This window comes from Diadema antillarum, unplaced genomic scaffold (genome assembly GCF_040938485.1).
Source record: "Diadema antillarum isolate AM-2024a unplaced genomic scaffold, OU_Dant_1.0 seq00002095_RagTag, whole genome shotgun sequence".
Taxonomy (NCBI): domain Eukaryota; kingdom Metazoa; phylum Echinodermata; class Echinoidea; order Diadematoida; family Diadematidae; genus Diadema; species Diadema antillarum.
Genome location: NW_027272739.1, coordinates 94386 through 106525, shown reverse-complemented (window position 1 = coordinate 106525; position 12140 = coordinate 94386).

Genomic DNA, 12140 nt, shown 5'->3' with positions numbered 1-12140 from the left:
AAGCCGAAAATATAAGGAGATATCAGTATTTTTCTTTATAAACCGTAACTGTAGACGGTTTAGTCTGGGAACATTTTTGTTATAACTATTGTTCACATTTTGTGTATCTAACAATACTTAACATCGATGATGCGGATTCAAATTTTTACAGTGGTTGTTTCTATCCCTAACTCACATTTTAGAACTATTTTCAAGCACTAATGCTGACGCGTTTGTTTTATCTGCAAATGGTAAATTATGCCTTTGATACAGACTGTGCCTCCTTGTGTATCATTAACACTTAAAAGAGAGAAAACCTTTTTGTTTACCAAGAATTGACAATAAATATGTCATCATTTCCCAATATCCTCAGGCGAGGTTATAGAATAAAAATGATGCTCGATAAGAAAAGTCGGTGACATGACTGATACTGACAGGACTGGCGAATGCAGTAGATTCTTGCGGAGAAGGATCCAAATGAGGCGAGTGAAGGGATACGTCGGAATTTTTTTTTTGTTTTGTTTTGTTTTTTTTTTGTTTTTGTTTTTTAAGATAATGAGGTGATTAGTACGTGCCTTGCTGTCGTTGTTTCTATGTAGTTGTAACAAGGAGGTGCTAGGCGAGTACGGTGATCCGTGGTCTTCCACCTCCCTGCTGGTCTAACTGTCATCATTTCCAGACTTACCCTAGATTGACACAAGAGGGCGTTATATCCTTCCTTCGTTCCAGTTTGCTGCGTAGGTCAAAAACCATCTATAGGCTCCAAGTAGGCCGTGATTACGTCTACGCCAGGCTCTCACCTGCTCCCTTTGGGAATGGAAGCAGTATTTCACCTCAGGAATCTTTATTCATGAGTCATTCATCAATTCATCCTAAAATGATTCGATCGTTCATCAGTTTATCAATATGTATTCACGCATTCACATTAGTAGATTTTGGAGTATTATGATATATACAGAGCGTTACGTCTTTACTCTGAGGGACAGCACGCACACCTGAAGATCCAACAAGAATTCTCGGCCCAAAGTGCTCCAGGAAATCACACGAGGAGAGAATCTATAGCCAGTCCGATCCAGACGTGCTATGCTGCGTTTACAAACTCAAATATCTTCATCATGATTCAGGTCAAATGTTAGTCATGTCTATTGCCCAACCATTGGCAACGAATGAGCCTAACTCCGTCCACTTGAACTTCCCGTAAACGAGACGTCCCCCACACGTCCTCATAAGATAACAGAGAAGCTTTTTGGGGATGGGCGTGGCATAAGCCAGGGGGTACACAGCAACGGCGTAAATCCGTACTGAGGAATGGGGGGGGGGGGGGGGTGGTCACCATCACCACGATTACAAGCCCATAACCGGACCGGCGCAGCCTTTGGGGGAGGGGGGGGGGGGGGGGAGGGGGAAGAAGCTTGGTGCCCCCCCCCCCCCCCCACACACACACACTTTACAGGGATCTGATGTCCCACTCTTTTGCATGAAATATAAAGTGGGAGGAAAGTGGCAGCAACAATATGAAGACTTTTTGTTCTTGTTGCTTTTTTTTTTTTTGCTCGTCAGATGACTCTCGACGGAAAATCAGACCTTAAAAGTATGATTTTTTTTTTTTGAAATATCTGTGAGAGGGAGCGGAACGACCGAACGGGGGAAGGGTGTGTATGGGGGGGGGGGGTATCCCTCTCCCACACGAGGAAGATTTTGCATTTTCAGACCTGAAATTCAGCGATCTGGTGCACACTTTTGGTGAAAATTTTGTTTTCCGGGCCTTTCTTTAAAAAAAAAACAAGAAAATGAAATATTCACAATATATTATTGAATGACTAAATCGTGGTATTTCAGCTCTTGCTCCGCCTGTGCAACATCGCTGTGAAGGCCTACTAAATAATGGGGCCTATCATCGGCGTAGACAGGATTTGATCTTTGTATAGAAGGAGCGGTTATGTGAGGGAGCGAAGCAAGCGAGGGGGGGGGGAGGGTATGGTAGGGGGGTTTCCCCCTCCCACGGTGAAATCTTTTTGCATTGAAAATTTTGACATTTTATAGTCCAAAAACTGCCGTTTTTAGCTATATTCTTCGCTTTTGAAATTCGGGGGGGGGGGGGGCACACCGGGCGCAACTGCCGTCAATCACTGACAGCAACATCAGGAGAATGGCATAGCGGTTAAATGCGAGCGAGCTTGAAAATTTTGACATTTTCACAGTCCAAAAACTGCCGTTTGTAGCTGTATTTTTCGCCTTGGAAATTAAGGGGGCGCACCGGGCGAAAACTGGCAGCAACATCAGGAGAATGGAATAATGATTAAATGCGAACGAGCGAAGCGAGCGAGCTTCAAAATGTTGACATTTGACAGTCCCAAAACTGCCGTTTGTAGCTATATTTTTCGCTTTGGAAATTAAGGGGGCGCACCGGGCGCACCTGCTGTCAGTCACTGGCAGCAACATCAGGAGAATGGCATGGCGGTTAAATGCGAGCGAGCGGAGCGAGCGAGCTTTAGAATTTTAAAATTTTACACTCCAAAAACTGCCGTTTGTAGCTATATTTTTCGCTTTTGTTTGTCCCACATTTATGGGGGAACCATCCCCCCCCCCCCCATCGACGCCTCTACATATTAGGTTGCTTTTGTTAAGTGAAAGATCTGCTGCACACTCTTGATTAGGGGAATAAACGTCAATGTCAAAAGTGTACAAACTTTATCGAAAGGGATCCTGTATAGCGGACCTTTTGCATGTTTATGATTGCAATACAACGATCTGGTGCATAGTTGTGGCGATATTTGGACAATTTTCCATTAAGAAAGTTCGAGTTTTGTCCTCATCTCGGGAATTGCTTGTGGGATAAATGATTTGTCGGTCTAAACACTTCCGTTGGGGCGGGGCAAATGCCCCTTTGCCCCCCCCCCCCCACACCCCCCCACCCCCCCCCCCCCACCCCCACCCACCCCCAATAGATTCGACGTCCCTGATCTTCCCTTGGTAAGTTATGCCCATAGATGTATCCTGACTGAGTCATCAGTCACTGTCGTTTCTCAGGAATGATTCAGGAAATGGAGGGGGTTCAATTATGGCGATATAGTTTTTGTTATTGTTTGTTTGTATGTTTTCGAACATATTTTGCAGATGGTCCCCAGTTACTCGCGTCATAGCATGTTTACATGTAGGCCTATACTATTTCACGTTGCAACGTCTGAGCCATACCTTACAGTGAATGTCGATGTTACTTTCTTCGCGAGCGAGAGAAGCGAGCGAGCGCTTGAGAAAATTATGTATACATTTTCCTACAAGATAAAATACTGTTCAGCTCTGTTACCTGTCTGAAGGCCGGCGTACAAACGTCATGCAATATGCCAAAATTGATACAATCACATTTCTGCTTCCTCCATTTTTTCCCCTCAAAATTCAGGGGGGGGGGGAGGATGATTGTACAGGCCATCCCCCCTCCTCCATTTCGGGGGGGGGGGGGGGTATATCCCCCATCCCCCCGGGATTTACGCCCATGGTACACAGTCATGCAGCCCCAAAACTCCATAGAACAATGGAACAACTTTCGCTATCTGCACATACATTAATATTACAGTCGTCATATCCTGTGAATACATTTCAATATCTTCAAAAGTTCTATGGGGAAAAAATATCCTTCTTCAGGTGCAAGATGAGGTCACTATCCGATACAAGTTATTTATTATTATTATTATCATTATTATTATTATTATTATTATTATTATTATTATTATTATTATTATTATTATTATTATTGTTGTTGTTGTTGTTGTTGTTGCTATCATTAGCATCAGTCAGTTATTATCAGGCTTATACTGAACAAAAAGAAGAACCTCTAAGCCTATATACCCGTAAAAAGGGCGGAAGTCCTATACGAGTCGTAGTGAGAAATGTTACGTTTTGTTACGTTAACTATTTTGATTAGTGGAGCCCTTTCTCAAAAGACAATCAGCCCCGCAAGCTGGAGAGAGAGAGAGAGAGACGTAGGTCCTTATTTTGATACGCATTGATTCTTGTAATGTACCTGAATGATTGATTTCCTCTTACGCTTGGTGCAACGACCCCGTCAACTCGCCTCGGTATAGTCACTTTACATACAGAATAAACGCTTAAACCTTTAGTGTAAAAGTAGAAATGATTGATTGTCGGTTGTTATATATTATGACTGCCTATTAATTTTCGCTCGCAAACACGTGTGTATACGTTCGCATCCTCACGTTACACTTCTTCAGCCCTATTGTCGGACAACTGACTTGCAAATCTAGCAAGAGAGCCCCTCACACACGCAGCAGAGAGAGAAAAAATGAACAATGTGTTAGCATATAATGTTATAAAACAAAGAATGCACATAACGATTGATACTATATTGGAATCGCCCATCAACTTCCTGGTAGTCCATGACAACGCCAATAGAAATGTTTCAGATTGTACCAAAGTTGTCTTGCGGGAATAATTACATTTTTCTAGTAACACATTAAGCGATTTGCGTCATTCGTAATAATTTGTTTTTGCGTTCTGATCGTCACGCACATCTTGCATCAAATCACCCATGATCAGAGTCCGTGGGGTCTCTTGGGTTTGAATCAGAATTGCGTCACGTCATAAAGACCGTCTTGTTCAGTGTACTGTATAGTTCGGATGCAGAATGGATATCGTCGAGGCGTGCCCAAAACAAGAGATAAAACGCGCCTGGACCATTTTTCGAGTTGCCACAAGAATGTTAAACCCTCTACTTCAAAGAAACTCGTTTGCAAAACAGCTGCAGGTACAGTATCGCCCTGCTTTAGTTATTGTGATAAAAGAGAAGGAAAGAGGGGGAGAGGGAGAAAAGAAAGAAAGAAAGAAAGAAAGGTGATTGGTATTGTTAAGCGGATCGTTAATCCTCATTATGTCGTCATGCTGGTTGACCCCGGTAGACAATAACAAGAGGGAGGTCAATATCGCCTGGTTTTCGGAGACATCAGAAGAATTGCAGCTCGTGATCAATGGCTAGAGTCGATTCTAGTCGAACTTCCTCCAATCTACTGATTGCCAACAACAACCCATTCATCCCAGCACAAAAATGCGAAGTCCTTCAGTCGTCATTATTCAGGCCTCTCCGATTATGACGACAACAGATACAGTCATGCAGAGCACGTGCAATCGACTGCATGCATGGGATGCTTCCGTCTTCACAAAAAAGTCATAATAATCATACTCTATACCATTATAAGGAAATTATGACTCTTGGTAAGTTTTTACGAGGTTCATCTTTCTTGATCAGTGAATGATGAGTGATCTTCTAACACTATCTACACAAAATGAATATTATTCTAAACGTTGTTGGGTTTTTCTCTAGTTATATCACATACCGTCAATCTGAGGCATTCCTCTTCTATCTAAAGTTATGCCTAAAAAGGACATACACTGCAACTGATTGACAAATTGCCCTACATCGACGTAAATAATCACTGAATTGATCATTGTTTTAGTAGTAGCCGTGATAAAAGAAATCATGGGCGTACATACTCGGGCAGGATATGACTCGAGTCATATCCTGAGTTTGAAGACATATAAACCGTCTAAAGTTCCGTTGATCTTTTACCTTGACGATTTATCTATCGTTTAGATAATAGTTTCTATATCTTGTATACGCCAGATGATTTTACCATCCATTGGTATACAACAAAGACAGTTACCGATGACGCGCGGAAAGAAATGTCTTGCCCCACTTACACTGATGTTATATACCGATGTATGATTATGTGCATGTCTAATTGCCATAATACATAGCTCCTTCCTCATCCTATCTACCCGGATTCGGGGATAAAATAAAAATTTTAGGGGATATTCCCGCTTGTTGCCCCACAATCACATGCTGTGATAGACCATTATCATCAAGATTAGTGCACAGCTGCGTTCAAAGTTACACACACAATTGATTCGCTCCTTGGAACATTAACTTGGCATTACCAAGCAACATTACACGTGCGGTGCTTGTAATGAATGAAAAAAAAATCACATATTAGGCTGCTGTAGCAACGAGTCACCAATATCATGGCGTCAAGGTATCCAAGGAGGGGATCTCCCTGATATATCTTATTTGTTAATGAAGGATGCCCTCTCCCTTCCAAACCACGCCCTTCCGCCCACCCAGTCTCCACAAAGGATAGAATTAGAAGAAAAAACAGGAAGAAAATAATACATACCAAAATTATTCGAATGATAAATAATAAATAACAAAATATCACACAACATGAATTCTTGTTAGGTTGCTTTGTATTCAAATAGCTTCTGTGTTCATTTTGTTTAAGTTTTGTTGTTTTATTTAGCGCGAGGACACATCATCTATTATGTACTATATGCTTGTTGATTTAAAAAAATTTAGACAAAAATAATTGTTGATTTTATCATAACAGCTAACAAATTATGTTGGGACTACGGCAAAGACTCATTGTAAGGAGTTCATTGGATGTCACATGAAGCAATTTGTTAATAGGCCTATTCAAACGGTCATAGCATACCACAGTATACATGTATTTATTATCTGAATTCCCTGCGTCAGACAATATAATACAACAACTCATACTGGAAGTATATCACCATTGTGCTCATTTAATTGCATGCTTTAAAATGAGAAGAACTAAATATGACAACGAAGCATTCTGCAAAAGTTATATCTTTATTACTGTTTTTGCGATGCTTTCTTCGCTCGGTCCATATACAAGTGTTGACGGCCAGCTGTGCCTTCTGAACACTCATTTTAACATTAAAGGACAAGTCCACCTTCATATACATAAGGATTGAGAGAATGCAGCAATATTAGTAGAACATATCAGTGAAAGTTTGAGGAAAATTGGACAATCCGTTCAAAAGTTATGAATATTTTAGGTATCTGCACAGTCACTGCTGGAAGAGAAGACTACTACAGTGTATGATGTCACATGCATACAACCATGGTACAACTATATAAGGAAGATAAAAAGAGAATTTCACAACACTGTATATACTTTTTGAATAAAGTGCACATTTCTTCGACTTGCTACTGACTTATATTAAGGGTAATATTATTCCCCCTGCCTTCTGAAGAGAGAAGTCGAGTGTTCATTTGTTATGCGAGAAAAATGGAGATATGTTGAATTTTCTTTATTCTTTCTTTATATCGTTGTACTCATGTGACATCACAAGCTATAGTAGTCTTTTCGTCCAGCCGTGAGTGAGCAGAAACTTTAAAAATTCGTAATTTTTGAACGGATTGTCCGATTTTGCTCAAACTCTCACTGATGTGTTCTACTAATATTGCTGCATTCACTCACAACACCCACATGTCTATGAAGGTGAACTTGTCCTTTAAGAGAGAGAGAGAGAGGGAAAAAAGTGAAAAGAGGTCAACGACACCATGATAGAAGACACGATCTTGTCCAGCACGTGTTTGTAATTATTATGGAAACTACTTCGATTAGTCACACCTGCACCGTGTATTGCGTTACGGCGCTCATTCTTCAAAATAATGTAGTATAATATCACATGTTTTGTTTTTCTCCTCTTTTTTTTTTTTTTTTTGGGGGGGGGGGGCATTATCTAGTATACCCCGTGGGCGGATACAGGAATTCCGTAAAGAGGGGGCGCCGATACAACATTAAAGGGGGCGCACGCACCCCTCCCCCATTCATTTTTTTCCTTTTTATTTCTTTTACTTTAACAAACACTAAAGGTGGTGCGCCCGGTGCGATTCCCCTGGATCCCCCCTGGATCCGCCACTGTACTCAGTTCATAGTCTCCTCACAAGTATTCCAATACAAGCTCATATCGGAGAGATCAACTTGGGTTCATACGCCAGGCCTAATTGGAGTCTTTATTTCTGCAAAAACGTTAATTCACCAATATATCGGGGCAATAGTATATAAAACAATAAATACTGACAAGAAATATCCAGGCACCAATCCCATCTGCACATCTCGAACTCCAATTTTAGACACTTTCTGTTAAAACATTAAAAAGAGGGAGGGGGAGCCAAGAGTAAAAGAACATGCACGCATGAGTGCGCTACAGGTGGTAAAGTATTGTGACGCAGGCTGTCATTCAAAGACGCAATGATAGACAGTTTAGAAAATGGTGACATCCACCAATGTAATAGTACAACGAAAATCTCAGCACTCAGGTAGATTGACAGGGATCAGCAATCAGTATTCTTCTCTTTGTCGTTGTAATCTCCAAACTTTTATAATCACCCAGTGTTCTTAACTTGTTGTTAACTTATCCCCTTGTTCTTTTGGAAGACTGACGTATAGTATAGAAATACACAGAGCCCCCTTAAGGGAAGAGATCAATGGTTCGGATATACAATCTGTGACCACACATTACATCATGTATACGAGATTTAATTTTACTGATGACAACATATTGCTATAGATATCATGCGTGTAGTTAGCATTGTGCTAACCAGTTTGTCATTTGCTCTTTTTGCTTTTTCATATTCTATTCCGTCCTAATTATTCGGCTTTGTTAAATTCAGAGTCACTAAAATAGAGAATTATGTGACCCAACACAAATCTGGTATATACACGAGAGTAGGTCCAAGCTGGTTTTTAACAAACTGAATCATGACACCGAGAGAACGTCAAGTTCCGTCACTCGAACAAAAAACGAAGAAAATATGACAAGCTCAACATGCTTTATAGATAAACATTGATATTGATCGCAGTCATATTTATGCCATTATGCAATAAAGGCATTTTGATGACTCACAACTCTTACTTGTTTTGTACATGTTATGAATATGTTCTATAAAAAGTACTTTTATCAGTAGTACAGTTAACCTCGACCCCGGTATAGAATTTTCGGAGAAATTACAAGTCGTTGAACTTCAGGAACATTTTGATCGAGAATATGATAAATTTCTTTTCTCTTAAATGACGTACGTCACATGAAAAGAACTGAGTAATAATATGGAAATTTATAAACAAGGGAACAAGAAACGTATCACCATCCTGTCTATAACTCTAAGACCGATATCGCACTTCACATAAAAGTGAACCATTATAATAATAGAATCAAAAGAAAAGCTGATTAGTAATCATGAAATTATTTGTCACGAAACGTTAACTATATACCTGATGTGCCGCGGTCCAATATACTTATTTTCCTCTTTTCATCTTGATCAACACAAACCCGGGATGGGGTTTCACTTCAACCACCTTCCTTATCAATCTCTCCAACTTTTCTCGGTTAACCCATAACTGATGCAAGTATAATATACTGTGTATACGCTGAGTAGTATATTCACAATTCCACTAGACATGTTGCACTGAAGAACTTCGTTCCGGCGTCCTCGTCTCAACCAATTTAAAATTATTGGATGGTATTAAAAAGGGTCGATGACCTATAGTTACAATGAAAGGGCTTGACTTGCCATGAAAGTCTGTGGAGGCAGCTTAAATAGTGGCCCGCCGCAAATCCGATTTTGCAGCCTGAAAGGAATCGAGCGACCTTGACAATGGACTTGGACCAACTAGACGCATAAAATATCGATCGATTTAACCGCTCCCGAGTACTACAGTATATATACTCAGTCGACATCTCGTTCCCTCCATCACTCATCGACATTTCGAAAGCAACCATTCACGTATCAGTATACGGATGTGACCTGACGACATAGATTAACTGATGGCTGAAAAAATGGGGTACAGAAGATGAGTGATGTAACTGCCGTGGTGATTAATTTTATTTCTATTCCACAGGGCCAAGTCATAGGGCCAAAGGCCAAAAGACATGCAAAGTCAAGTCAAAATTGTGACGCCAGTGTAATACGAATGTATATCGTGCTTATTTGGTAACTATATTTCACGTATATACGCGAGTAATTTCCATCTGATCTCCGGTAAGAATAGAAATAAAAAACAAACAAACAAACGAATGAAATCAAGATGAGAGTGGACATAGATTAATAAAAAAATCCTCACGACTCCGTTGCTTTACATATGCAATTAACTTTGGTCATGAAATATTCTCGAATCAAATTGCGATGATAATGTAATTAGTAAAAGAGAAGCTCTCACCCCACCCATCTCTGCCCCCGATGCAATTAGCCATTAATACCACCTTTATTACGGGGATATCATTTAAACGAGTGAACTTGGCCCAGTTCTTGGACCATTAACCCGACGGACACTTTCAACGTGTTTATTGAACCGAGTTATCCGCCGATAGAATTCTACAATGAATTCATCGATCGTCGCATACTAAAGAGCACGTTGTTGGCTCACGTTTTTATCACGGTCAGCCCAAAGCCTCTATAAACACAATAGAAACAGACACTCTTCAAGAATGTTGATAATCCCATAAAAACACCTGTGGCAAAAATAAGGATTAACAACCTTTTGTGGACCCTACATTAACAGTTAGTCTCTTTTCCAGCCTTGACTATTATACTATAGAGCCTGATTTATACCATGGAGCTATATACAGAGTCTCTTTAGTAGTTCTGTGTTGATACAATGATATAGGAATCATGTTAACCTATATAGATGTTTAAAAAATAACATGACCCTCTTTGTCCATGCAAATTCTATGTCCTTCATCACTGCCATTATTGTTATAAGACACGATAATACATTGAGGATTGTCCATAATATTTCACTGCATGCATGATCTATATAAACAGTTCAGAGAAAGCAGTTTTACCTCTTCAGTGCTGAAACATTCTTCCATTGCATCACGAATTATTATGTGTCGAACGTCCTCTATGTATACAGAACGCAGTCGTTCCTTCTGAGCTCTCTTTTCTTTTTATTCCATTGGCAAGTTTAGTGAGAAATGCTCCTTCTTCCACGTCAAAAGTGTACCAGTTTAGCAGGCATTTTAGAATTGTCCCGTTAAAATAAATATCCATAAGCAATTGATAAGTCCCTCCTGATCCGTAACCGCACGCAACTGAATTAGTCTCTTTGGGGAATATGTTGACACTGCATGATGAAAATTACAAATTGCATGCTAAGTATAGTGACACGTAAGTGTCTCATGCATCCTATATACGTATCATCTGAGTTATTACTCGTAAATCCCATTGTGGTTGTAAGGTATTTATCCAATAAACTGCCAAAATTAAATTCTTAACTCCTTTCCCGATTAGAGAAGGTTGTTTGTGATCTCATACAATAAAGTTTTTTATGTATAGTTTCATATGCAGACGCACTTGAAGGAAGTATGTATGGAGGAAGATGTAAATAGGCCTATAATGAATGACGTGTAATTCTGCGCAATAGTTTTTTTTTATGATAATAGCACTGGACAATCGTTTTATGAAACATCGGTCACGCTCACAACATGTAACATGCAATTTCGAAGATTTCCGTTTAACGCCACATGATGAAACCTATACTTTTTATATTTTAAAGCAATATGAGGATGGAAAGAAAAAGGTGAGAAGAAAGGGGAAAAGAAAAAGAGACTGAAGATGAGGAGGTAATCAAAAGAGAGTGCGAGTGTGCGGCAGGGAGGCGAGAGGAACTCACCTCCCTGTGTGCGGGAAGGGGGCATGGCTTTTCGACATTATTGTCTCAGCATTGGTATTCCAACATGATAAATGCGGCAAGTAATACTGCATTCTTTTCCCTATAAGCACACCATGTAAGACTTGTAACAATCTATTTCCGCATTTTTGTATACGAATGTGGTTATACATCCTGAATTGATGTAATCAGACTAAGGACGTTGAAATGCCCGTAAATCTCAAATGTAAATCAACAAACAAGAGTGGGTCTGGACTCTGAACTCGGTTTATACTTATTCAACTTGTCGGTTGTCCGGTTATCTGTCTTTTCCATAATATAATAGAGTCGATAGCAATCCTATCTCATCTGCACGGAGGCCTAACATAATCATTGCTGCTCATTGCATAAGTGCAAAGTCGATACCAAGTCAATGGAACTATACACATAGATCTATCTCTGCATGATGTTAATGAGTCATATTAAGGGGGTTAGGGAGGGGTCATTCCCTGTAAAGATATTGGTTCATTGATGTTTAAAAAAAAATAAAAACTTATTTCACATATTCCGTTTTATTCCATTTGCGCATTGGGTAATTCCCGGAAAACATAAATATTCTATTTTGATATTTGCTGTTCTTTCATTATTACTATAGTACATGTATAGTATGCATGAGAAGACTGTCGATAGGCGCCT